The sequence below is a fragment of the Neomonachus schauinslandi genome, chromosome 8 (genome assembly GCF_002201575.2).
Source record: "Neomonachus schauinslandi chromosome 8, ASM220157v2, whole genome shotgun sequence".
NCBI classification, from domain to species: domain Eukaryota; kingdom Metazoa; phylum Chordata; class Mammalia; order Carnivora; family Phocidae; genus Neomonachus; species Neomonachus schauinslandi.
Window position 1 is genome coordinate 93,075,939 of NC_058410.1, and position 26,113 is coordinate 93,102,051.

Sequence of the window (26,113 nt, forward strand, 5' to 3'; positions counted from 1 at the left end):
TTTCTACCAGAAGTCAAACTTTCTTGTTTCTAGTTTACTTGCTTGATATTCTGCAAATTCCCTTGCTGCTGGCTATGATAGTCAGAAGACTGCCATTTACTAAGAATGGTCTGACCAGACAAGCATAGGAAATAGTATTGCCCTCTTATTTTGAATGCAAAAATTCAGTTAATATCATGATGGTTGTATATTACATTATCTACATCTTTTCCATTTACACATAGGTTCCAAAAATTGATGTTATTCAAAGGATCCTCCCATAAATTATATTTTGATTTCTCTTACACAGTTTTTGTTTTGCATTCATTATTTTGTGTCCAGCACCTCTTTTAGATCACAATTTGCCAATAAACATCAAATAAGCAGACACTTGCTCAATTTTATGGTGTAAACAGCTCGTAAAGAACAAAAATACACCCTACAATAAATATCACTAATCTCAAAGCTCCTTACTGCTAAATGCTTCCCCCCCTTTTTTTTTTGAAATTTAGGGGGCCGACCGGCTTTGTCTCCCTCTGTGCCCGGGGTGCTGCGCCCGCCTGGCCCGCGCCTCTCCCAGCAGCACCAGCTCTCCAAGGGCGGCAGGGGAGCGCATGCGAGCGAGAAAGACCGGCGAGGAAGACTGAGCAGACGCCCGCCTGACGCGCGGCGGCGACTCCTAGACCGCGCGCCCGGCCACGGAGCTGAGGAGCTAAGGACCCCGGAACCCCGGGGGCGGCGCCGTCGCTGGCGCACACCCGCGTCACAAATAGGAAGAAACCTTACCTCTTTTGTTTGTTTTGGTAATAAATATATCAAAAACTTATATAATACTTTTTAATGGGTACACTTTCACACCCATTACCTTAGTTAACCCGGATCTTAACTCAATGATTGATTTCCATGATTTCTTTGAGCCCCAAGAGTGGATATGCTGACATTCTCCCTGTCTCTCTCTCTCTCTCTCTCTCTCATTCTCTCTCCCGGCAACAAATAAAATGTTATTTTCACTATATCTCACCTTCTAAACCTCATTTATAGGAGACTAAACTTGAATTCTGGGCGCTATAAATAATGGGATAAAGTATTTCTAGACTTCAGTCATCCTCTAAAATGGAAACAAAACAAAACAAAACAAAACAAAAAACTAATCACCCTAATGAAAAACACTCATCCACTGCAGGGGGGAAATGCCCTAAGGGAAGATTTTTATGTGTTCTTAATGGAACCACAGTTTCTAAGAATCTTATTAAGAAGAGAGAGGACAGTTTTGAAAAATCTGCCACCTACTAAATAATGTTGATAAATGTGTGTTGGTTACTGAAGGGTGATAATCTGACTTAACTTTAGAAAAACTGCCATATAATGAGTACTTTTCTATCGAGTATATAACTTTACTAGAAATAATGACTGCAGGATTCATAGCCAAGCCTTCCCGCCACCCTTTCCCCAGTCTCTCTAATTACCTTTCTTGTACATCAGTGGAAAAGAACACCTGAAGCAAGATTCTGTAGGCCACATTCCCCAGAATGGTCTGGGAGCGTTAAAGCAGCACCGTGCAACCTGATGAAGTATCAGGGTCCTTCACAGAAGAGCTTTCATTTGTCCTACTCTCCTTGGAGGACAGTAAATGGGAGAAGCTTCCTCAAAGGGAGTCAGTCATTTAGTTTTAAAAATGCATTTTCATCTTCTCCTTCTGTTTCTCTAGATGCTGTTACAATACACCCTGATAACGACGGACTTTGCTTCAGTCCTCTTTGGAAAACTATGAAGATTTGTAAGAAATTTTAAAAGTATTCTAATACAATGTTGCTTTTTTTTTTTTTACATTCTAAGTTAAATGAATGCATACTGCAAATTCTAATCTTAGGCAGGAGAACTGATAAATAAAATCTATAATGATGGCATTTAACTTAACACAAATTCAACTGTGTGAGTCAGAGAGAAGAGAGAATGGAAAAGAGAAAGAGAATAGTGTTGCCAACCTTTCTGCTCATCACATCAGAATATGGAGACTTGGACATACCTTCGTCTGAGCATTGTCTGAGCTAACGCCTCTCATCACAAGAGCATCTTGCTGTGCCAATAATAAAGTTTTATACCTCTTGACCTCATCTGGGCAATCAATTATGGCTCCATTTGCAGCAAAATTCCTCAGAAGAGGGATTTATACACGCTATTTTCAATTCCTTTCCTAAAATTCTATTTTCTAATATTTTATTTTGAATTAATTTCAGGTTTACTTACAGAACAGATATAAGAATAGTACAAAGAGGTCCTGTATAGCCTTTGTCCAAATTCCCTATCACTTTTATCATTTGTACTATTGTTTCTCTTACTCTCATATACATACTATTTTTTTTAGAACTATTCGAAATGTCCCTTAACAACTAAATATTTCAGTGTGTACTTCCTAAAAATAAGGTTAGTCTATCACATAACTACAGTCCAATTATCAAAATCAGAAAACCAATATTGATATAATATTATTATATAATCGATTGACCTTATTCCTCTTTTGCCACTTGTTTAAAAAAAAAAAGTGTCCTTTAGAGCAAATACTAATACTAATACTTGTGGTCATGAATCTAATCAGGGGGATTTTTTTTTTTTTGTAATTTCAGTTTCCAGTTGTTCATTGTTAGTATATAGAAAAGGAAGTGGTTTTTGTATAGTGATCTTTCATTCTGCAATCATCCTAAACTCACTTATTAGTTCTAATAGTTTGTTTTTGTTGTTGTTGTTGTTTGTTTGTTTTGTAGATTCCACCATACTTTTTACATAGATGATCACTTTGTCTTGGAAGTTTTGCATATTCCTTTCCAGACTGGCTGTTTTTTGTTTCTTTTTCTTGCCTTATTGCACTGATTAGAACCTTCAGTACAATCATGAATAAAAGTATTGAGAGTACACATCCTTGTCTTGTTCTAGTTCTTAGCAGAAAAGTATTCAGTCTTTCATCATTAAGTATGATGTTAGCTGTAGCTTTCTATAGACACCCTTTTTCAGGATATGGAAATTCCCCTCTGTGTTGGGTGGAATGGTAGCCTCCTAAATGTTAGGAGGACTTGCACCTGTGAATGTTATCCTATTTGGAAAGAAAAAAAAAATTGGCAGATATAATTAAGTTAGGGATCTTGAGACAAGAGCATTATGGATTACCCAAGTGGGCCCTAAATTCAATGATAAATGTTTTACAAGAAAAAAGGAGAAGACACAGACACACAGAGGAGAAGGTGAAGTGAAAGCCAGAGGTAGTCGGAGTGATGAACCAAGAAAGGCAAGGAATGCCAACAGCTACTAGAAGCTGGAAAAGGCACAGAAGGATTTTCCCCTAGAGCCTTCAAAGGGAGTGCAGCCCTTCCTGGCACCTTGATTTTAGACTTCTGACCTCCAGAACTGTGTAATAATAAATTTTTGTTGCTTAAGCCAACCAGTTTGTGACCATTTGTTACAGCAGTCACAGGAAACTAATACACCTTCTACACCTACTTGCTGAGAATGTTTTTGTTTCTTTTAAAATCAGGAATGGACACTGAATTTATCAAAGGATTTTTCTCCATCTGCCTCCTGCCCTCCCCCCCCCCACCATTTGTTAATGTGGTGCATTGCATTGATTGATGATCAAATATTAAACCAACCTTTTATTCCTGGGATAAAGCCCATTTGGTCATGTTGTCTGACCCCTTTCCTGAACTGTTGAATTCAATTTGCTAAAATTTTGTTCAGTATTTTTGCATCTATGTTTATGAGGGGTATTGGTCTGCAGTTTTCTTGTATGGTATTTGGTTTGGAATCTAAGTAATGCTGGCTTCACAGAATGAGTTTGAAGTATTCCCTCCTTTTAAATATCTGCAAGATTGTGTATACAGTTGATATTATTTCTTCCTTAAACAGTTGGTAGAATTCACCAGTGAAGGGGTGCCTGGGTGGCTCAGTCGTTAAGCATCTGCCTTCAGCTCAGGTCATGATCCCAGGGTCCTGGGATCGAACCCTGCATCGTGCTCCCTGCTCAGCAGGAAGCCTGCTTCTCCCTCTCCCACTCCCCCTGCTTGTGTTCCCACTCTCGCTGTCTCTCTCTCGTCAAAAAAATAAATAAAATCTTAAAAAAAAAAAAAAAAGAATTCACCAGTGAAGATATCTGGGCTTTTCACTTTCTCTGTGGGAAGGCTTTTAACTAAAAATTAAATTTAAAAAATAGATACAGGGCTATTCCCATTAGCTATTTCTTCTTGAGTGAGCTTTGACAGTTTTTGTCTCTCAATAAATATTTCCATTTCATCAGAATTGTTGAATTTATTGCTATAAAGCAGTCCATAATATCCCTTTATTATCTGTTTAATATATGTAGAATTTGTAATAATGCTTCCTCTCTAATTCCTGCAATTGGTAATTTGTAACTCTTCCCTTTTTTTTTTTTTTTTAAGATTTTATTTATTTGTCAGAGAGAGAGAGAGAACATACGCAGGGCGAGCACCAGGCTCCCTGTTAAGCAAGGAACCTCACACGGAACTCAATCCCAGGACTCTAGGATCATGACCACAGCCAAAGGCAAACGCTTAACCAACTGAGCCACCCAGGCATCCCAATAATTCTTCCCTCATTTGCTTGATCAGTCTGGTAAAAGTTTATCAGTTTTATTGATAATATCAGAAAGCCAGATATTGGTTCCACTGATTTTCTCTATTATTTTTCTGTTTTCTATTTCATTAATTTCTACTCTGATCTTTATCATTTGTTTTCTTCTACATATTTCAGATATAAGTTGCCCTTATTTTCTGGTTTCTTTGGGTAGAAGCTTTTATTTTTTTCAAATACAGGTATTTAGTGCTATAACTTTTCCCCAAGTACTTCTTTAGTAGCATGCCACAAATTTTGATATGTCATGTTTTTGTTTTCATTCAGTTCAAAATAATTCCTCAATTTCCATTTTGATTTCTTCTTTGACACATGGATTATTTAGAAGTGTGTCATTTCATTTCCAAATATTAGGGGGATTTTCCAGAGATCTTTCTGTTACTTATTTCTCATTTAATTTTATTTTGCTTAGAGAATTTATTATGTGTGACTTGAATTGTTTTATTTACTGAGACTTGTTTCATGGCCCAAAATATTGTCTGTCTGCAAATGTTCCATGTCTGCTGGAAGAGAATGTATATTATACTTTTGTTGGGTGGAGTGTTTTATAAATGTCAGTTGGGTCAAGTTGGTTGGTAGTGTAATTCAAATAGTCTATATCCTTACTGATTGTCTACTTGTCCTATCAATTTTTAGAGGGTTTGGTATTGAAATCTCTGACTAATATTGTGAACTGTTGCATTCCTCTTTTCAATTTTACCAGTTTTAAAAAAAAAGATTTTATTTATTTGAGAGAGAGAGAGAGACACGGCACGGGGCGGGGGGGGGGGGGGGGTTGGGAGGGGAAGAGGGAGAGGGAGAGGCTGACTCCCTGCTGAGCAGGGAGCCCAGCACAGGGTGGGGCTTGATCCCAGGACTCTGAGATCATGACCTGAGCCTAAGGCAGATACTTAATGGACTGAGTCACCCAAGTGCCCCTCAATTCTATCAGTTTTTTCTGGTGTCTGCCTTCGGCTCAGGTTATGATCCCGGAGTTCTGGGATCCAGTCCCACGTGGGGCTCCCTGCTCAGCAAGGCATCTGCTTCTCCCTCTGCCCTTCCCTCCTGCTCGTGATCTCTTTCTCTCTCACTTTCTTTCTCAAATAAAGAAAATCTTTTTAAAAAAATTTTAAAAATTAAAAAATAAAGGAAATCCCAAACATCATGTCATTTCATACCAAAATACTGAGATATACTTTACAGTGAAGGATATATTCTAATATAATGCAATTTTATTGCACACAGAATTCCCTAACAGAAATTCCATAATGCTACCTAAATCTCAATTTATATTAAATTCCCCTAATTGTTAAAAGAAAGCATATGTAAATGAAAGCCCAGGTTTTTAATTTACATGTATAAATATTACATATATTACATATATATGTTATTTTTGTGTGTTTTTCTTTGGAGGATTTTGTTGTTGTTGTTGTTTGTGTGGATCAGGATCCAAGCTAGATCTTCTCAGTGTATTTAGTTGTACAGCTCATAAGTAAGGTGGTCATATAATCTAATCTAAACTCTACCCCAAATACTTCTGGAATAAAAGAGTATTAACAATAATTACACTGGGATAAAAAGAGCGAATCATGACTGTCTCAGCCAACTAGAAAATATCCTCAATCTACTGAGTTTTTTTTTAAGATGTTTTTAATTCAGAGCATCACCACCATCACCCTTTTTATTAAGGTCATTAGAGAAATTGGGTCATTTTTCCTATAAAATATCCCCATTCTGGATTTAGTTGATTGCTTCCTATTGATGTCAGTTAACTTGTTCCCTGATCCCCTCTACTTCCAAAAGACTGAAAATTAGATCTAAAGAGTTGACTCAAGTTCTCTGTGTGCATATGTGTGTGTGTTCGTGTGTGTGTGTGTGATAAGAATACTTCACATGTGGTAGTGTTCTTCATACTACATCATATGAGGAGGAACATGATGTTTAAGCACCTCATTTTTAATGAAAATAAACTGATCAATGGTGACAGCTTGATCTCTTCATTGAAAAGTTTCCCATCAACTTTAATCTAATAGCTTTATCATCTACTAATGACCCACTGTCTGAATCATTTATTTCATTAGAGATCATAAAACTATGATATTTTTAATTCTATTATTCCTTCTGCCCAAATTACCTGTAAAGTTTATGCACTGAAGACCTTACCTATTGAGGCTATTTAGTTATCCTGAAATACAGGTTTTATTGTAAAGGCAGAATAATTACTTATTTATTTTTTCTACTGATCAGTTTTCAAGATAGTAAGTGGGTGTTCTGGCCACTTCCAGTGTCTATGTTTTTTGTTGGTTTGTGTTAGTATAATTATTAATTGGGACTTTTTATATATTCAGTATATTTTAAATATCTTCCAGACATTATTCATTTTAATATATATCACTATCCATCCTTTTAATTTTTAATATTTATTAGTCATTTATCTTTATCTCTTATTAAATAAAATTGAATATGATTTTATTGGCAATCTAAAATTTTATTTTAATGAGTTAATCAATTTAAAATTATTGATATGACCAATATATATGCGTATATATAGACTATGATTTATACTTACAATTTTCTTCTAAAATATTTTTATATTATTTTGCCTTATTTGTTCTTATGTTGTTCATTAAATTTGAATTTTTCTATTTTATATCCTATAGCCTATACTACTCCTTTTGTGTGTGTGAAACTATATGTTCTGTATTTCTTATATTTTAATGTCTCTTTCTAAAATGTTTTTCTTTTATATTTTTCTAGAGCATTACTAATTTCTTTCTGTCTTTTCAGATTCTATGATTGTCTAGCTACCTCACTTTGAAGCTGTCATATTAGAGATTTATGCTTTTCTTGCAAACCTTTGATCATTTTCTTAATTTTCTGGACTATTTAAAAATACGACAGTAGTTTTTATCTTCTTTGTGGCTCGATTTTTCTAGCACGTTCTCATCTGTTGGAACATTGTTTAGTTTATTTACAATTTATTTATAAATTGCAATTTATTTATATGGGGTTGATTGTAAATAATTTTTTTCTGTATTTGAGTGAAGTTGCTTTTGGGGTTCTTTTGTTTTTTTTGTTTTTAACTAGTTAGTTGCATTAGGAAGGTGTTACTACATAGGGAGTGGAGAAAAGTCAGAGTTTCACAAATTCATGGCTCAAGAGCTCCCTTTTCTGCTGTTACTATGAATATATTCAGAAATACAGCTCCTTTTTGTTTTCAATTCTGTGTCTGGAGGCTGAGCTTGTTTCAGAAAGTTGTCTAACCGTCTTTGAACAGTGACAGATGGGAGCTACACCTGGAGCATAGAGTAGCCTACAGAGTCATTGAAACACTCTGTTGTCACCTGAAACTAATGTCACATTGTGTGTCAACTATACTCAAATAAAAAAATAAATATAACCTCCCCTGAATCTAGGAAAGAAAGAAAGAAAGGAAGAAAGGAAGAAAGAAAGGAAGAAAGAAGAAAGAAAGAAAGAAAGAAAGAAAGAAAGAAAGAAAGAAAGAAAGAAGAAAGAAAGAATAGAAAGAAAGAATAGAAAGAAATAGAAAGAAAGAGGAGGAGGAAAGGAGGGAAGGAGGGAGGGAGGAAGGAAGGGAGGTAGATAGATATCCTGACTCTACCTCTGAGAGGTCCAGAATTTTAAACTTCCACATCAGTGTTCTCATGTTCAAAAATTATATTTTGTGGTTATGGTATATCCTGAGGTCTTTTTCTCCTGGTCTCATCTCCAGGGTTCCAATTTGTTCAATTTAGGTTCTGTTCTCAATAAAAGTTTCTTCAGTTTCTTCTCTATCATTCTAAGAATGTGCATTTGTTGAATACTTTTGAGATTCTTCAGGGCTTAGGCTGTTTCACTAAAGTATGAGAGTCTAAGAAATCACTCTGTGATTTCTTACAGCTTTTCCTCCTTGTCTGTAATTTAGTCTGTGTGAAATTTTCTCTGTTTCACTGATTCTTCATTTGCCTAGCTTCCTGTGTTGAATTTTAGCTAAATCCCTCTGTATTCTGAGGATTGTGGGAATTCTGATCATCTAGCTTTGCTGAAAACAAAATCCATTTTTATAAAAGGATTATTTTTTAAATGTCATGACTGTCATATTCTTTCTGTTGGAAAAGAATGCTTTTTAATTTAAATAATGTGGTTGGTCCATAAAAGAAAAAGTACAATGTCTGAGAATCTGATGATGAAGTCAGGAAAACTTACCTTCTGAAATGAAATTAATAAAAATAAATTTATAATAATCAAGATTATTTGTTTAATTCAATCAAAGTATAATTTATTTGTTAATGCATTTATGTATCTATATATATGATAAGAGTTTATGATAAATAAAATTTCCATAACCAGGGTGCCCTGCGTGGCTCAGTCAGTTAAGCATCCAACTCTCGATTTTGGCACAGGTCATGATCTCAGGGTCATGATCTCAGGGTCATGAGAATGAGCCCTGCGTTGGGCTCCATGCTAAGCAGGAAGTCTGTTTGAGATTCTCTTCCTCTCCCTCTGCCCCTCCCCCAGCTCCTGCACGCGTATGTGCTCTCTCTCTCTCTCTAAAATAAGTAAATATATGTCTTTCAAAATTTCCATAAGCCATAGTCCCACCTTTCAAGCTGCTTATATTTTTGAGTGGATGGTAATAATAACATACATAAATATCTACTAGATAAGGCATGATAGGCTACTAAAGATAATTATTAATTAATATTTTATGTAGGAGAGAACTATTCTGGCTGAAGGAAGAAAGAAGGCTTCATGGAATAAGTATCATTTCAATATAACCTAGAAAATGAGTGGAATGTCCAAATTTATGTTTTTGAAGATCTGAGAGATAAAAGTAGGAATCCTAAGACTGAGCAAAGGCAAAAAAGTGAGAAAATATAAGATGACTGGAATTCTTGAGTAGTAGCTATATGTAGACATAAACTTGCTGAGAGAGAAAACTCTTGAAAGTGTAACCCTAGGTAGTTCAGACCAAAATACATTTCAAAAATTGATACCTTTTTCATTTATATTATAGGAGAATGGGGGTTTATCCAAGTCCCATTTGATTGAACAACCCTCAGCAGGGGTGTAAATGTATTATTAGGTACTGAGAAAACTGTTAAAAAAAGAAATCACTGTGAGCTTTAGATCTGTCATCAATTAACCCATTTTTTGTATCTCTTTTGGGGGAGTAAACAGATCAATTAAGCAGAGGTACCCTCAGGTACCCTCAATTTTAAACACCATTCATTTACTAAATATTTATTGAACACTTACTATTTTTAAGCCATTTGTTGTGTGGCTTATATTTTTCCTCAAAAAGAGAAATCTGCAAACATTCCCCTAACTCATTTAAACAGTGGTTCTTAACATTAGCTACACATTAGAACAAGAGGGATCTTTAAAACTAATGCGGATACCTAAGACCCCTCTCTACCAACTAAATCAGAACCTTTAGCGGTGATGGGTCCAGTTTGGAATATTTTTTAAACTTGCCCAAATGATTAATGGGAAGCCAGGGTTGTTGAGAGCTACTATCTTGACAAGACAGCAGGAAGAGGGAGTGTTTTACTCTATGTAGATAACGAATTTTGGGTTGCTTTTATCACTATTAGTATTTGTGCTACTTTTCTTTAAATATACTTTTTCTTCAAACAAAAATGATTCATATTTCTGAATCTATACTATTCATAGTTTGGTTTAAAAGTATAGTCCACAGTCATGGAACAGGATCAAGAGCACTGCCTCCACTCTTGGCCTCATTAGTCAAAAACTCTGACTGATTAACAAAACTGAATAAAACCCAGATTTAGAACACACGGCTAATGAGGCCATGGGCACAATCTTTACAAAGGACTATTGACTTCATTCTACCCCTGTCCACAGAATGTTCCCCAACACTTAGAATGTTCCCTCTTGGTCATAAAGAAGTGTGGGTAATGAACAGGAATAAACAACTGTAAATCTATCACTTCTACTGAAAGCATGCTCAGTTATTAGTCAGGAATATGATGTTCATCTATGAAGAACAATGCGAACTGAAAGGATGCTAATCAGAGGTGTAATCAGGTCCAAAGAGATTCACTCTGAGAAAGAATCAAGTACAGTCTGTAAGTCAGCCTAGGTACTGAGGAAGAACAATTCCTCTGTACCTTCCTATTCAAAGGGTCACGCTCTAATCAGCAACACGGACTTTACCTGAAAGTTGGTTAGAAATGCAAAATCTCAGATCCCATTCCAGACTTATTGAGCCAGAAACTGATGGTAGTAGGATCCCCTGGTGATTTGTGTGCACATTTAAGTTTGAGAAGCACTAGAGTAGACCCATAAATTTGTAGCATCAACTCTCACTATAATCAATAATATAATTTCTGAAATCATTATGTTGCTTTAATAAAAGAAAATAAATATCTTCCTGAAACAACACAATCACCATTTCTCACTCAATAAGAGTATGATAACATCCCATGAAAAATAATACAATTAAAAATGGAATACTGTTTTTTTATTCATTACCCACTTTCTGTTAGTCCTGTTTTCTCTTGCACTATGGATCTGTGTTCCAAATGTTATTTATGCATCTCTCTTCCTTTGGCTCTATGTTTAAGTAGAATAATTTTTTTTAATCTCAATTCTATTTTCTCCTAATATATGACTTAAGAAAACAATTGTCAATGGCTTAGTTTAATCTATTACTTAATTCCTCTATGTATCTAGATAGACTACAGAGCCATTCCTATATATTATAACTATATTACTATATATTACTTAATATGCAGAGCTATCTAGTGAGCTTCCTCATGATTACTCCTTTATTGGAGAGGCCCCAATTACTTCCTTTTTCATTCATTCATACTAGTTTTCTTATTAAAAATTACTTTAAAAAAGCAACACTGTATCTCAAATATTTTATTTCCTAATTTAAAAGGGTTATATACTGTACTTTCAGAAACTATTTTCTAGCATATTTGTGTAAACAAAAGAAAATAACATCTTACAAAGTGATATCAACAGCCTGTTTCCTTGGTACAGCGAAGACAAGATTTTTGAAAACCGATTGACTCTCATTTATCATCAGATTCAGTGATGATGAAAAGAGGACATGGGCGCCTGGGTGGCTCAGTTGGTTAAGCGAGTGCCTTCGGCTCAGGTCATGATCCTGGAGTCCCGGGATCGAGTCCCGCATCGGGCTCCCTGCTCGGCGGGGAGTCTGCTTCTTCCTCTGACCCTCCCCCCTCTCATGCTCTCTGTCTCTCATTCTCTCTGTCTCAAATAAATAAATAAAATCTTTAAAAAAAAAAAAAAGAGGACAAAGCTCTGTTTTTACATTCTTCTATGTGTTAGTCTAAGCTCTATCATTAGCAAGCTCAAAATATCAGTGATGCCTTCTCTCATATGGCTTGTTAGTAGGCATGTGCCTAGGACTCACCCCCACAACACAACAGTATCTGTTAATACTATCATATAGCTTAGACCTCTATCTAGAACTCCCTCATCCCATTTCATTGTTTTAACATTTGTATATATTTATATTATTTAATATGTTTTCATTTTCCCCCCTCCTCTCCCCTACCCCTCTCCTCTGTCAATCTGTTTTTGATTGCTTTGTTTTGGGATAACTGTTTATGCACCACCTATATGCAAAGGTGAGAAAGGGGTATTTCAAGAAGGGGGTTGCCAATGTTCTCCTTATTCTAAAGTCTTTTGGTTAATTCTCAGTTCTCATTTTACTCACTCTCTCAGCAGTGTTTAATACATCTTGTAACTTCCCTCTTCCTGAAACATGTTTCCTTTCATGATGCCCTTGTCTTGGGACTCTTCTTTCCTCACTTGCTTCTTCTGGCCCCATAATTAATTTCTCCTCAGCTCCCCTACCTTGACATTTTGGAGTGCCCTAAGGACTTAGTCCTCTCATCTACTCCCTCAGCATTTATTCTATAGGTGAGCTCACCTAGCTCCATGCTTTAAATGCCATTTACATGCAGAAGACTCCTGATATTTTCAGCCCTCATTACTCCCATCTCTAAGCCCATATATTCAATTGCCAACTCGACCTCTCAACTTTTATGTCTGACAGCTCTCGAAATTAATACATCCAAAACCAAACTTATCCGCCCCCCCCCCACACACATACCTGCCCTCCTCCTAGTGTTCCTTAGTTCAGTAAGTATAAACTCCATGCTTACAAAAATCTTAGAGATACTCTTGATTCTTCTCAGATCACAACCCACATCCAATCCATTGATGAATCCTGTCAGGTCTACTTTTGAAATTAATTGAGAAACCTCATCACTTTCCCCACATAACAGCTACCACTCTGGCTCAACCTATCACTATATCCCACCAGGTCTATTGCTGGAACTTTCTAAATGTTCTTCCTGCTTCTAACTTGGCTTCCTAAGTACTAATCTCAACACATCAGATATTTTCTTTCACAGCACAAGTCAGAGCTTGTCATTCCTCTTTCTTGTCTCACACAGAGAAATCCCAAAGTCCTTATGATAGTCTAAAAGTCCTTCTCCTACCTTTGGAAATTCTTATCATATCACTATGATCTCAACCAGGCCTGTGGGTTCCTTGCTGTTCCTCAGACATGCCAGGTATGCTCCAGCCTCAGTACCTACACACTTGCTATTCTCTCTGCTTGAATGCTCTTACCTTACTCCCTCACTTCATTCAGGTCTCAGTTCAAATATTATCTTTGCAGAAACAACTACTTTGACCAGCTCATTTCTTACCACCAATCCCTCTGCATCCTTTTACTTTGGTTTGTTTTTCTTCTTAGCCCTTATGATTACTGGTATTTTATGTCTGTATTAGCTTATTGTCCATTTCTCCAACCGAATGCAAGAATAGAGGCTTCATAGGTCTTGTTCACTACTGTATCCCTGGTGCCTAGAATCTTAGAATGGTAGGTACTCAATAAATGTAGTATGAAGGAAAACCTGAATAGGTAAATGTAGAAAGTGCATGCAAAGGCCCTCTCTGAGGGACATAATAGTCTGTGAGGTATGTGAATAGCGTACAAAGCTGCTTATGACTAGTGGACTTCTATAAATATGAGTTGTGGTCATTGGGCTTCTCTGAAAATACAGTTCAAAAAAATTATAATTATATTTTTTAAATTTATAAGCAATGACATCTGAATGCAGGTTAAAACAATTTTAGAAACGATTGATTACACAAACACCTGTTAAGTTTCTTCTTTGTGTCAAGCACTAATGTTAAGCACTCTCACACAGTCAGGGAAACTGATATCATCTGACAACAAATTTTGGGGGACCATAAGTGGAGGGCTACCTAGGATAATGTAAAGAGTCTATATGTGGCTTTACTACATAATTCTTCTCCTAGCCTGGCTAAGTCCTACTTTGATTTATCCCCAAGTGAGGAGAGTTGAGTGACATGAGTGTGGTAAAGAGGTCACAGCTGGAGGCAAGGCTGGAGTCATAGAGAAGTGCCACTTCCAGCCTAAGAATGAAGTCTCTGAAACATTTTTAGAGCAAAAGACAGTCTCTGAAGTTTGACAGCACTTGCTATCAGTATCATTTGTTTAACAATATAACAGACACTCTGCCATTGTTGTCTTTTATACATCTGTGTTCTGGGCGGTTATATTGCATACTCTTGGAGGAGGGGTGTCAAGCATGGTAACTATATAACCTAGCACTCAATATATTGTTGCTTGATTGAATTAGGTAGGAACTGGGAAAAATAACACAATAAACTAGTAGAGCCATAAACAACATCCTGGATTAATTTAAATCATCATCAAACATAAAACTTCCTCCTATTATTTAGAATCTCATAATCTCCTCTTCCCCATAGGAGTGAAAAATCTTTATATATTTGAAAAGCCATAGAAGACCAAGCTAGAGTTCTTAATTTTTTTTCAATCTAAGTATTAAAATAAGCCAAGAACATGCATCTTTCAAAATGACAGGTTGGATATGGACTTCAAATAATACTGTGTTCTCATTTTTTTTTTCCTTAACATCCTCCTCCCACCTCAGAGTGAACCAAAGTCTGGGATGTAAAGTAGCTCATTCATATTTTAATTCAGCTAAAGAGAATATGAACTTAATCCAAAACTTCCCATATAGTTGTGTTATGAATTTATAACAGCAGCTCCATAATTTATAGGTTGATAGGACATATTTCCAAAACAACCTGATATGACTAATGAAACAGTGTGTCACAGTTCACCAACTGAATAGGTAATATAGTTAGTGGGCTTGATTTCTAAATCACTAAACTCATCATGAGGATAGAAGAGCTGCATCTCTCTGTGATGAAAAAAAGAAGAAGGAACACATGTGACATGAACTCCAGTGGCCTTAGGGTTGAATTCCATGCACCAGATACGCATTTAAGTTTGGAAAGGGATGTAAGAACCCATTTCTAAATTTTCATATTTGGAAAATATTATCAGGGTCAGATTCCTCAATTCAAATAAAAATGATGATAATAATAATGTCTGTTATTGATTGAGCATTTACTAGGTGCCAGGCACTATTAGGAGCATTAACAAAAATATACTCAAAAACCTAACAGCAAGATATGATTAGCTCCTAGCTCCATTTTAGACATGAAGAAACTTCTTGCTTTTCATCCAACTGACCTCCTAGTTTAACAGTTCCTCTTCCATTCACACATACTCTTATGTGTTTATCTTTGGCCTTGCTCTTATAATTAGAACATGACTTTATTTCTAACCTTACAAAATTTTCTGGTTCTTACTTTACCTCTTCTCTCTTGGCAGCTTTATTACCTCCCAAGCTCTAGTAGGATAGTAAATATATAATGTATGAGGATCTACCATTAACTTAATCTCACAACAGAGAATTCTCAAGCTAACTTCATTTGAAAGGATGATAAATTTTTCATCTAAAATGAGGAGACACATAAATTAAAAAGCCTTTCCCAAAAATGCATGCCCCCCCCATGTTTATTGCAGTATTATTCAATAGCCAAAATATGGAAGCAGACTAAGTGTCCATCAATAAATGAATGGATAAGGGAGATATATCTACAATAGATTATTATGTAGCCATAAAAAGATGAGAACATGCTATTTGCAACAACATGGATGTACCTAGAGGGTATTATGCTAAGTGAAATAAGTCAGAAAGAGAAAGAGAAATACCATATGATCTCACTCACATATGGAATCTAAAAAACAAAACAAACAAACAAAAAGCAAAATCAGACCTATAAATACAGAGACCAAACGGATTGTTGCCAGAAGGGAGAGGGGTAGGGGGATGGGCAAGATGGGTGAAGGGAAGTGGGAGATCCAGGCTTCCAGTTATGAAATGAATAAGTCACAGAAATAAAAGGCTGAGCAAGGGAACATAGTCAATGATATCATAATAGCATGAATAGTAACCGATGGCAGCTACACTTGTAGGGAGCATAGCATAACATATAAAGAAGTTGAATCACTATACTGTACACCTGTAACTAATGTAACATTGTATGTAAACTATACTAAAATTAAAAAAAATTTCTTTAAAGCCATTTCTGGTTAAGGCATATTTCACAACACATAAAATTCAGCGTATGTTCTCTGCTCCATAAGCCAACCCTCATTCTCAGGCCAGAATCCATATAAACAAATGATTGGTCTATCAAGCAAACCCTGTGGAGAGCCCTGAAGAGATGAATATATCTTAGAATTATTTTGTGATCCCATTTAGAGCATATGTAGGGCAGATCATTTAATAAATAAGGGTAAAATCTGTCATTAGATAAATCAAATAATTCAACCCATTTTGAGAGAGGCCCTATAACGCCTATACCAAGAGTAACATTTTAACAATGTTTCAAGCTCCTTAACTTTGTGTTGGTCAGCATCTGAGGATGCTAGTAAAGAGAACTTGCAAACCAGATTTCTTTAGAGTTCCATGTTGTAACTGGGCAGAAAAGAATAGCTATTTGACCAATGAGAGAATAGTGTTTATTTATGTGCTTTAGAGTTCTGTGTCCCTTAGATTTCTGAGCTATAACTGGGCAGAAAGGAATAGCTATTTAATCAATGACAGAATAAGTGTTTCTTACAAAGTATCTCCTCTTGTTTACGCATAGAAAATAACTGTTCGAGAAGCAATCTTTAAAAAGTTCCTTTTCCTGGAGTGTTAACCTTGGATTAGAAAGCAAATATGTATTGTTAGGGGCGCCTGGGTGGTCAGTTGGATAAGCATCTGCCTTCAACTCAGGTCATGATCTCAGGTCCTGGGATCGAGCCCCATCCAGCTTCATGCTCACCAGGGAGGCTTCTTCTCCTTCTGCCCCTCCCCTGCTCGTGTTCTTCTCTCTTTCTCCCTCAAATAAATAAATAAAATCTTTTTTAAAAAAAGCAAATATGTATTGTTATATAAAGGAATAACAAATCCTAAAATCATTTTTTATTAATAATGATTCTCATTCAGTTATTTTGCCCCTAACCTCCAAATGCAAGGTCATTACAGCCAAGTCAACAGAAGTAAGAGTTAATTAAGCAACCTATATATCTAGAGAAGAAAGGTTAAAGATACATAAATCTAAAAATGTCACAGCAAAAAAAAAAAAGATTCAAATGGGGGTACTAAGCTAAAAAATAGATTTAGCTGTCTGTTTTCCCGAACCAATTAACAGTTTTATAAGCCAGTGGATAGGTTAAAAGACTCAACAGAAATAGATTTTTCATAATAAATGCAGCCTTAAACGATAAAGGAGAAAATGAAAAGAAAAATTAAATGTTTGTCTTTCAGATTTTGTGGCCATGATTCAAAAATATATTCTTGTAATGAGATTAAAAGAAAAAGTTCTAGATTTACAGGATTGCAAAGGGTTCTTCTAAAAGAAATAAGAGTAGGGGCGCCTGGGTGGCTCAGTTGGTTAAGCGACTGCCTTCGGCTCAGGTCATGATCCTGGAGTCCCGGGATCGAGTCCCGCATCGGGCTCCCTGCTCGGCAGGGAGTCTGCTTCTCCCTCTGACCCTCCTCCCTCTCATGCTCTCTGTCTCTCATTCTCTCTGTCTCAAATAAATAAATAAAATCTTAAAAAAAATAAAAATAAAAGAAATAAGAGTATTTCTAAAAGAAATGAAATCACATGTGTCTGGCACTATGCTTGACTCTTTCCATTAATCATCTCCTAACAATGGGCACACAGACTGAGAAAACATTTTTACGTTCATTGCAGAGATGAGAAAACAGAGACTTGCTAAGGGTTAAGTAATTTGCCTTCAGTCAGATCTGGTCAAATTTCAAGTTCATGTAATCTGACTTCTAAGATTTGACTCAAACATTTAATTATTCTAACCAAAGTAGACCAAGAAATAGTTTGAGGGCAATAGCCAAGTATTTTTTAAAGGATACTTAGAATTTCTTCACCTGCAGGGGCGCCTGGGTGGCTCAGTCGTTTAAGCATCTGCCTTCAACTCGGGTCATGATTCCAGGGTCCTGGGATCGAGCCCCAACATCAGGCTCCCTGCTCAGTGGGGAACCTGCTTCTCCCTCTCCCTCTGCCTGCCGCTCCCCCTGCTTGTGCTCTCTCTGTCAAATAAATAAATAAAATCTTTAAAAAAAAAAAGAAGTAGTTCTTCACCTGCAGTGCTCATGCTAAATACTTCTGGGACTACAACATATTTGGACATTCCTTTAAATATATAGTATTTTTGTGAACAATATACATAAGATTCAATATTAAATTAAACACTTACTCCATACCTAGTGCCCTTTTCTTCTTTTATTGTTTTTTGTTTTTTAACATGGTACTCTTCTAAAGGCTTTACATGGATGAGTCATTTAAGCCTCACACAACTCTATAACATGGGTACAATTATCACTCTCTTTTTACAGATGAGAAAGAGATCGAGGCTTCAGTTACATGGACATATTTCAACTGATCAAGAGTTATGTTTGGCCAGTGACCACCATAATGGATAGCACAGCTCTACATGGTCTCTTAAAGTTCAGCTTTTGTCTTCTCTAATCCAAGATATAAAATGTTATCAAGATAATCATCCAAACTCCCACTTTTATTGCATCATTCTGATACTTAGTAATCTCCAGTAGCTTTCTAATGAAACGACTGTATCAAATTCAGAATACAAGCATGCAACATAGTCTAACAAAGAATGTCCTTGTATTTCCTGAACTCAAATGCCATTGTTCTCTGCTTCCATAAAGCCCTGGATCCTCTAGTCAAACTAATCTGCACATTCCATCTGTATACTTCACATGTGTTTTTCCTCCCCCTGTTGGCTCCATCTCCTTCTCTTCAATACTGCTGGTAGTCCACATTGAAGATTATAGTAAAAAGAAGTATCATTGATGGACCTTATGGCATGATGATCATTCCTTTATGGCACAATCATCACTCCAGCATCCCTTTAGTACAGCAGGATTTATGCACTTACTTTATAATATGTTGCAGTTTATGCAATGATTTAGGCATTTTTTCCAATGTGAAAATAATATGTGTTTGTAGTAGACCAGATTTCAGACATTTTTACCATGACCCACAGCCCACATTAATAAATGCATTTAATCCTGTGAACCAATATACAACTTTGTGGGTATGTGTGTGTGTTAAAAAGCAGTATCTACATGAATATCAACATGAACATGTTGCCACAGTTTGAAACAAAACACTGCTCTAGACTACATCAGCACCAAATCATAGGCATTACTAGATTGCAGATAAAAATCAAGGAATAAGAAACAGGTTAATTAGGGCACAGCTAGGAAGTATGAGTTAACCTAGACAATGATCCTGAAAACAGAAAGCCTGAAGTTCACATGTAGCAGAACTGAAGTAGAAAGCTTAAGACAGGAGAAAAAAAGACAACTGCACTCACAGAGATAACAAGGGCCAATATATGTGATAGAGGTAGGAGCCAAGTAAATACTTAAACAAAAATTGGTTAAGCAAAGTGCTCAACTAATAAATCCTTTAGGTAATAGGAAACTGAAATGTCAGATTTCATAACTTAAAGGAAAACTAGGTATTTAGGTGGGCAAAGCAAAGAGTATCAGAAAATTTAGGTGTAGGGCACTAAAAATACAGGAAAATTTGCTTCTGATCCATAGGGTAGGTTTCATGGTTATGAGCTGTGCAGTTAGCCAGAGCTCTGTGCTCAGAGCTACGCTTGATTAAATGCTTTGCTAACAATGTCTTGAAAAAGCTCAATAATTTTTTTTTTTTTTTTGAGAGAGAGAGCATGTGTGTGAGTAGCAGGGGAGGAGCAGAGACGGAGAGAGAATCTCAAGCAGGCTCCATGCTCAGCACAGAGCCCAACACAGGGCTCAATCTCACTACCCTGAGATCATGACCTGAGCCAAAATCAAAAGTTGGATACTTAACTGACTGAGCCACCTAGGTGCCCCCTCAATAATTTTATTTTTGAACTTGTCTTTAGTAAGTGAAGTCCAATGGGACAATGGAGCATGTATGTGAATGGAGAATATACATATGTGCACTAGGCCTAGCCACCATGTGCACACAATACTTGTGGACCCACCAGGCATGAGAGTTCAGCGAAACTCAAAGCAAGTACAAATTAAGCATGTTATATATACAACTGAGTAAGCAGGGGCACAGACAGCTCTAAGAGACAGGTATTCCATTTTAACCAGAACTTGCACAGAAAGCAAGCAATGAAGTTCTAAGAACACAAATGACTAAGAAACATAATCATATCCTTTCTCATGCATGTTACTTCCTTGTATTATCCAACTAATTATGCTAAAAATGGCATAGAAGAATAGATAAAGATAGAGCAGCCCACAGTCCCCTTTCTTTTCAGTCCTTACTTAATCACTAATAAGCTGAAGATAGAATGTGAATAGAATGCATGTGTTCAAGAAATAAAATAAAAACAGTTTAGTTAGTTTTGTGTAGCATTTCCACTGTCTGGTAAGTGGCATTAAAACTGGTAGGAATATAAAAATGAATGATAAGATTTGTAAATTTTCTCTAAGAATAACCATTAGCAAATTTAAAAAAAAAAAATCACCATGACAAGCCAAAAGAGACTGCAGAAAAAAAATAAAAACTTTGTATTTTAGTGTCTTTAATGGCCCCTTTCCTGTTTTTCAAATAAGGAGTCTCACATTTTTATATTTTGTACTAGGTCTACAAGCTATGTAGCTAGGAATGTCCATGGAATTTTTAAAACCCTAAAATATGGCAATGACTGCAGTTAAGAAAAAATCAGTGCCCTTGGCTGAAAAGTACTGCTTGCTGGCCCAATCATCTCTTCAGCCCACCCCTTCCTCCACACATCTATACCCAGATAAAGGTTTCAGTTTTGAGGATAAAGTGGGTGGTAACAGTGACTAAAAAGACAATCATTTATTCAATACACCAATTAATAAAGCAAAAAAATTTACAAAGTTGAAACTAAATCAGATTCTGGAACTTTAACTCTCTGGGGCAGTTAACAGCATAATCTGGGAATGCAAACTATGGAGGAAGTTCAAAATTCATGGCAAGAGATAGGGAGGTATGAATACTAAGAAGTAGAGTGGCCACAGATAAAACAGGTGTTGCAGAAGGTTCTTATGATTTCAAAGGAAGGAATTTTCTTCCTGCAAATTTTCTTGGAAGGGCAAATAAATGACATTTTGTTTTACTGGGAATTCTCAAAGAGAGCATTAAATACATACAGAAAGGACTGTATACATTTATTTCCACTTCTGAGAAAACAGAGTAGACATACTTTTCCATATCCTTCCCAGAAAAACTCTGAACATTATATATAAAACAAACATAAGAAGACTCCAAAAGGTAGTGAGAAGAACAGACAGGCTAGGGACCTATACCTCAAGATCTGTGGTACAACATGGTGGTGAGTTCCCTGGGTTTTCCTCTTGCCTCACATATCCCAGACTTGAAAATGAAGAAGCTGGCAAGCCAAAAACACCAATGAATGAAGAAAAAGACAAACAAACAAACAAAGGCCTGCTCTTTCTAGCCCAAGAACTAGGAAAGTGGCTAGGACCTAACAAGGCTGTAAACTTAGACACTAACTGCTCTAATCTATCCCCAAAATCATAGGAAAAAAAAAAAACTGTAGACCCACATCCACCCATGTCAACATAGTCTGACTTTAACCTTTACCAGGCAGGAATGAGGCACCCCAGCCCTCCATCCAGGTTGGTGTCATGGGAGACCAAGAGGAGAGCTGGGACTTTCATTTCTATCAGGCAGTAACAAGGCATGGAGACCATGTGGGGAGCCTTCACCTTCATCTAACAGTTACAAGATGCCTCACCCTATTTTCACTTGGGTGATATCAAAGAAGGCCAAATGAAGAATAAGGACTTCCACTATCACCCAATACTAGCAGTGGCATCCTTCATCCTCCCCCAACAAGAGACTATCAGAGGTCTGGGATTCCCACCTCCACTCAGCAATAATGAGGAATGCTCCTCCCAACAGAGGACAAGTGGGGAACATGGATTTTTACAAAAGCAGCATAACCTCTTCCCCTTTTAGAACAAGGTTACAGGAAGCCAGCTAAAACAGGTTTAAGTAAGAACTAGCATCTCATAACAACAATAACAAAAAGAAACATCCAGTCAAAATCAAAATGTGTCATGCAAAAAATCAAAAAGATTTCAAGATGAAATGAAAAATACAATCATGGATGTCAATACAAGATAATTGAGATGTTAGAATTATTTGGCAATGAAATGCATCCATTACAAAATCCTCAATTATGAACATGCTTGAAATAATAAAAAAATGGAAAGTCTCGGCAAGGAAAGAGAAAGTCTCAGCAAATAGAAGACATAACAAAGAACCAAATGGAAATTTTAGAACTGAAAAATATATAACTGAAATAAAAAACTTAATGGATGGACTCAGAAGCATAATGGGGGCAGGCAGGGCAGAGGGAAGAATCCATAACCTTGAAGACAGAGAAATCAGCCAATCTGGAGAATGAAGAGAAAACACACTGGAGGAAAAAGAAGAAAAAAAAAAAAGAGTATAGCATCAGGGACCTGTGTTATCAAAGTCCCAGAAAGAGGAAAAAGATGACAGTGCAGAAAGATTGTTGAAAGCATAATAGCTGGAAATCTTTCAAATTTGGCAAAAGACATAAACCTAGGGAAGCTGAGCAAACCCCAAACACGAAAAACTCAAAAAAACTGACGCCCAGACAAATCATAGTCAAACTTCTGAAAGCTAAAGACAAACATCTGAAAACAATGAGAGAACACCTTACATCTATAGTGGAAAACAATCTGAATGACAGGGGATTTCTCATCAGAAACCATAGAGGTCAGGAAATGTGGAGTAATATTTCTTAAGGCTGAAAAGGGAAAGAATTGTGAACCTTAAGTCCTATATCCAGTCACCATACCTTTCAGGAATGAAAGGAAAACCAAGACATGCTCAGATGAAGGAAAACTGAAAGGATCTGGCATCAGCATACTTTCTTTAAAAAAGTGGCTAAAGAAAGCTCCTTAAACAGAAAGGAAAACAATAAAGTAAGGCGTGTTAGAGTATCAGGAAGGAGGAAAGAACAGAGTAAGCAAAAATATAGATAGCTTAAATAGACTTTCCCTCTCTTCTTGAGAATTATCTTATGATTCCAAATGTATGTAGAGGAAATGTTTAAGGTAATTATATTATAAACAGAGAAGGGTAACAGGATGCAAGTAGAGATTTCTATACTTACCGTGAGTTAGTAAAATGACAACACCAGGTCATCAAGATAAAGGTCATCAAAAACAAGGCAAGTGTGAAAAATTGTCACAGCCAAGAGGAACCTAAGGCAGCTAGATATAATATGGTGTCTTAGATGGTATTCCAGAAAAGAAAAAGGTCAGTAGGTAAGAACTAATGAAATCTGAATAAAATATTGACTTTAGTTAATAATATGCACCAACAGTGGTTCAATAGTTTTAACAAATGTAGCACACGAATGTAAAATGTTAATAATAGGGAAAAATGTGTGTGAGGGAGTATATGGGAACACTCTGCTTTACTTGCACAGTTTTTATATAAATCTAAAACTTTTTAAAAAAACAGTAAAAAAAATAGTAACAATACTAAATGCTGGAGAGGTTGTAAAAAAACTGGATCACTCATACACTGGTCATGTAAATGTAATATGGTATAGCCACTCTAAAAAACAGTTTGGTAGTTTCTTAAAAAATGAAATAAGTAACTATCATACAACCCAGCAACTGAACTCTTAGGCATTTGTCCCAGAGAAATGAAAATCTGTGTTCACTCAAAACCTGTACACAAAGATTTCTATCAGTTTTATTCATAATAGCTCAAAACTGGCAACAACCCAATGTCCTTCAGTGGGTGGACTGTTAAACACTGTGGCATATCCATAGCATAGAATACTACTCAGCAATAAAAAGGAATGCACTTTTGATATAGGCAACAACCAGAATGAAACCAGAAAATCATGTTGAAGGATAAAATACAACCCCAAAAGGTTATATTGTAATTCAATTTATGTGACATTTTTGAAATGAAAATTATAGAAATAAAGAACAGATTCAGGGTTGCCAAGGGTTAAGGTGGAGGTGAGGTGGAAGGGAATGTGGGTGGTTATTAATGTGTAACAGGTGGTGATGAAAATGTCCTATATCTTGGGTCTATTACTGTCAAAATCCTGGTCGTGATGTTGTACCACAGTGTTGGAAGATGTTACCATCAAGACCCCATCAAAAAGGATAGTTACAGACCAATATCCCTGATGAACATGGATGCAAAAATTCTCACCAAAATACTAGCCAATAGGACCCAACAGTACATTAAAAGGATTATTCACCACGACCAAGTAGGATTTATTCCTGGGCTGCAAGTTTGGTTCAACATCTGCAAATTAATCAATGTGATGCAATAAATTAATAAAAGAAAGAACAAGAAACATATGATCCTCTCAGTAGATGCAGAAAAAGCATTTGACAAAGTACAGCATCTTTTCTTGATCAAAACTCTTCAGAGTATAGGGATAGAGGGTACATACCTCAATATCATAAAAGCCATCTATGAAAAACCCACAGCGAATATCATTCTCAATGGGGAAAAACTGAGAGCTTTCCCCCTAAGGTCAGGAACATGGCAGGGATGTCCACTATCACCACTGCTATTCAACATAGTACAGCAATCAGACAACAAAAAGAAATAAAAGGCATCCAAATCGGCAAAGAAGAAGTCAAACTCTCACTCTTTGCAGATGATATGATACTTTATGTGGAAAACCCAAAAGACTCCACCCCAAAACTGCTAGAACTCATACAGGAATTCAGTAAAGTGGCAGGATATAAAATCAATGCACAGATATCAGGGGCATTCCTATACACCAACAAGAAGACAGAAGAAAGAGAAATTAAGGAGTCGATCCCATTTACAATTGCAACTAAAACCATAAGATATCTAGGAATAAATCTAACCAAAGAGGCAAAGAATCTGTACTCAGAAAACCATAAAATACTCATGAAAGAAATTGAGGAAGACACAAAGAAGTGGAAAAATGTTCCATGCTCATGGATTGGAAGAACAAATATTGTGAAGATGTCAATGCTACCTAGAGCTAGCTACACACTTAATGCAATCCCTATCAAAATACCATCAACTTTTTTCAAAGAAATGGAACAAATAATCCTAAAATTTGTATGGAACCAGAAAAGACCCCGAATAGCCAGAGGAACGTTGAAAAAAAAGCAAAGCTGGTAGCATCACAATTCCGGACTTCAAGCTCTATTACAAAGCTGTCATTATCAAGACAGTATGGTACTGGCACAAAAACAGACACATAGATCAATGGAACAGAATAGAGACCCTCAACTCTACGGTCAACTAATCTTTGACAAAGCAGGAAAGAATGTCCAATGGAAAAAAGACAGCAAATGGTGTTGGGAAAATTGGACAGCCACATGCAGAAGAATGAAACTGGACCATTTCCTTACACCACACACAAAAATAGATTCCAAATGGTTGAAAGACCTGAATGTGAGACGGGAGTCCATCAAAATCCTAAAGTACAACACAGGCAGCAACCTCTTCGACCTCAGCCACAGCACCTTCTTCCTAGAAACATCACCAAAGGCAAGGGAAGCAAGGAAAAAATGAACTATTGGGACTTCTCAAGATAAAAAGCTTTTGCACAGCAGAAGAAATAGTCAACAAAACCAAAAGACAACCGACAGAATGGGAGAAGGTATTTGCAAATGACATATCAGATAAAGGGCTGGTATCCAAAAATCTATAAAGAACTCATCAAACTCAACACCCAAAGAACAAATAATCCAATCATGAAATGGGCAGAAGACATGAACAGACATTTTTCCAAAGAAGACATCCAAATGGCCAACAGACACATGAAAAAGTGCTCAACATCGCTCAGCATCAGAGAAATCCAAATCAAAACCTCAATGAGATACCACCTCACACCAGTCAGAATGGCTAAAATTAACAAGTCAGGAAAAGACAGATGTTGGCAGGGATGCAGAGAAAGGGGAACCCTCTTATGCTGTTGGTGGGAATGCAAGCTGGTGCAGCCACTCTGGAAAAC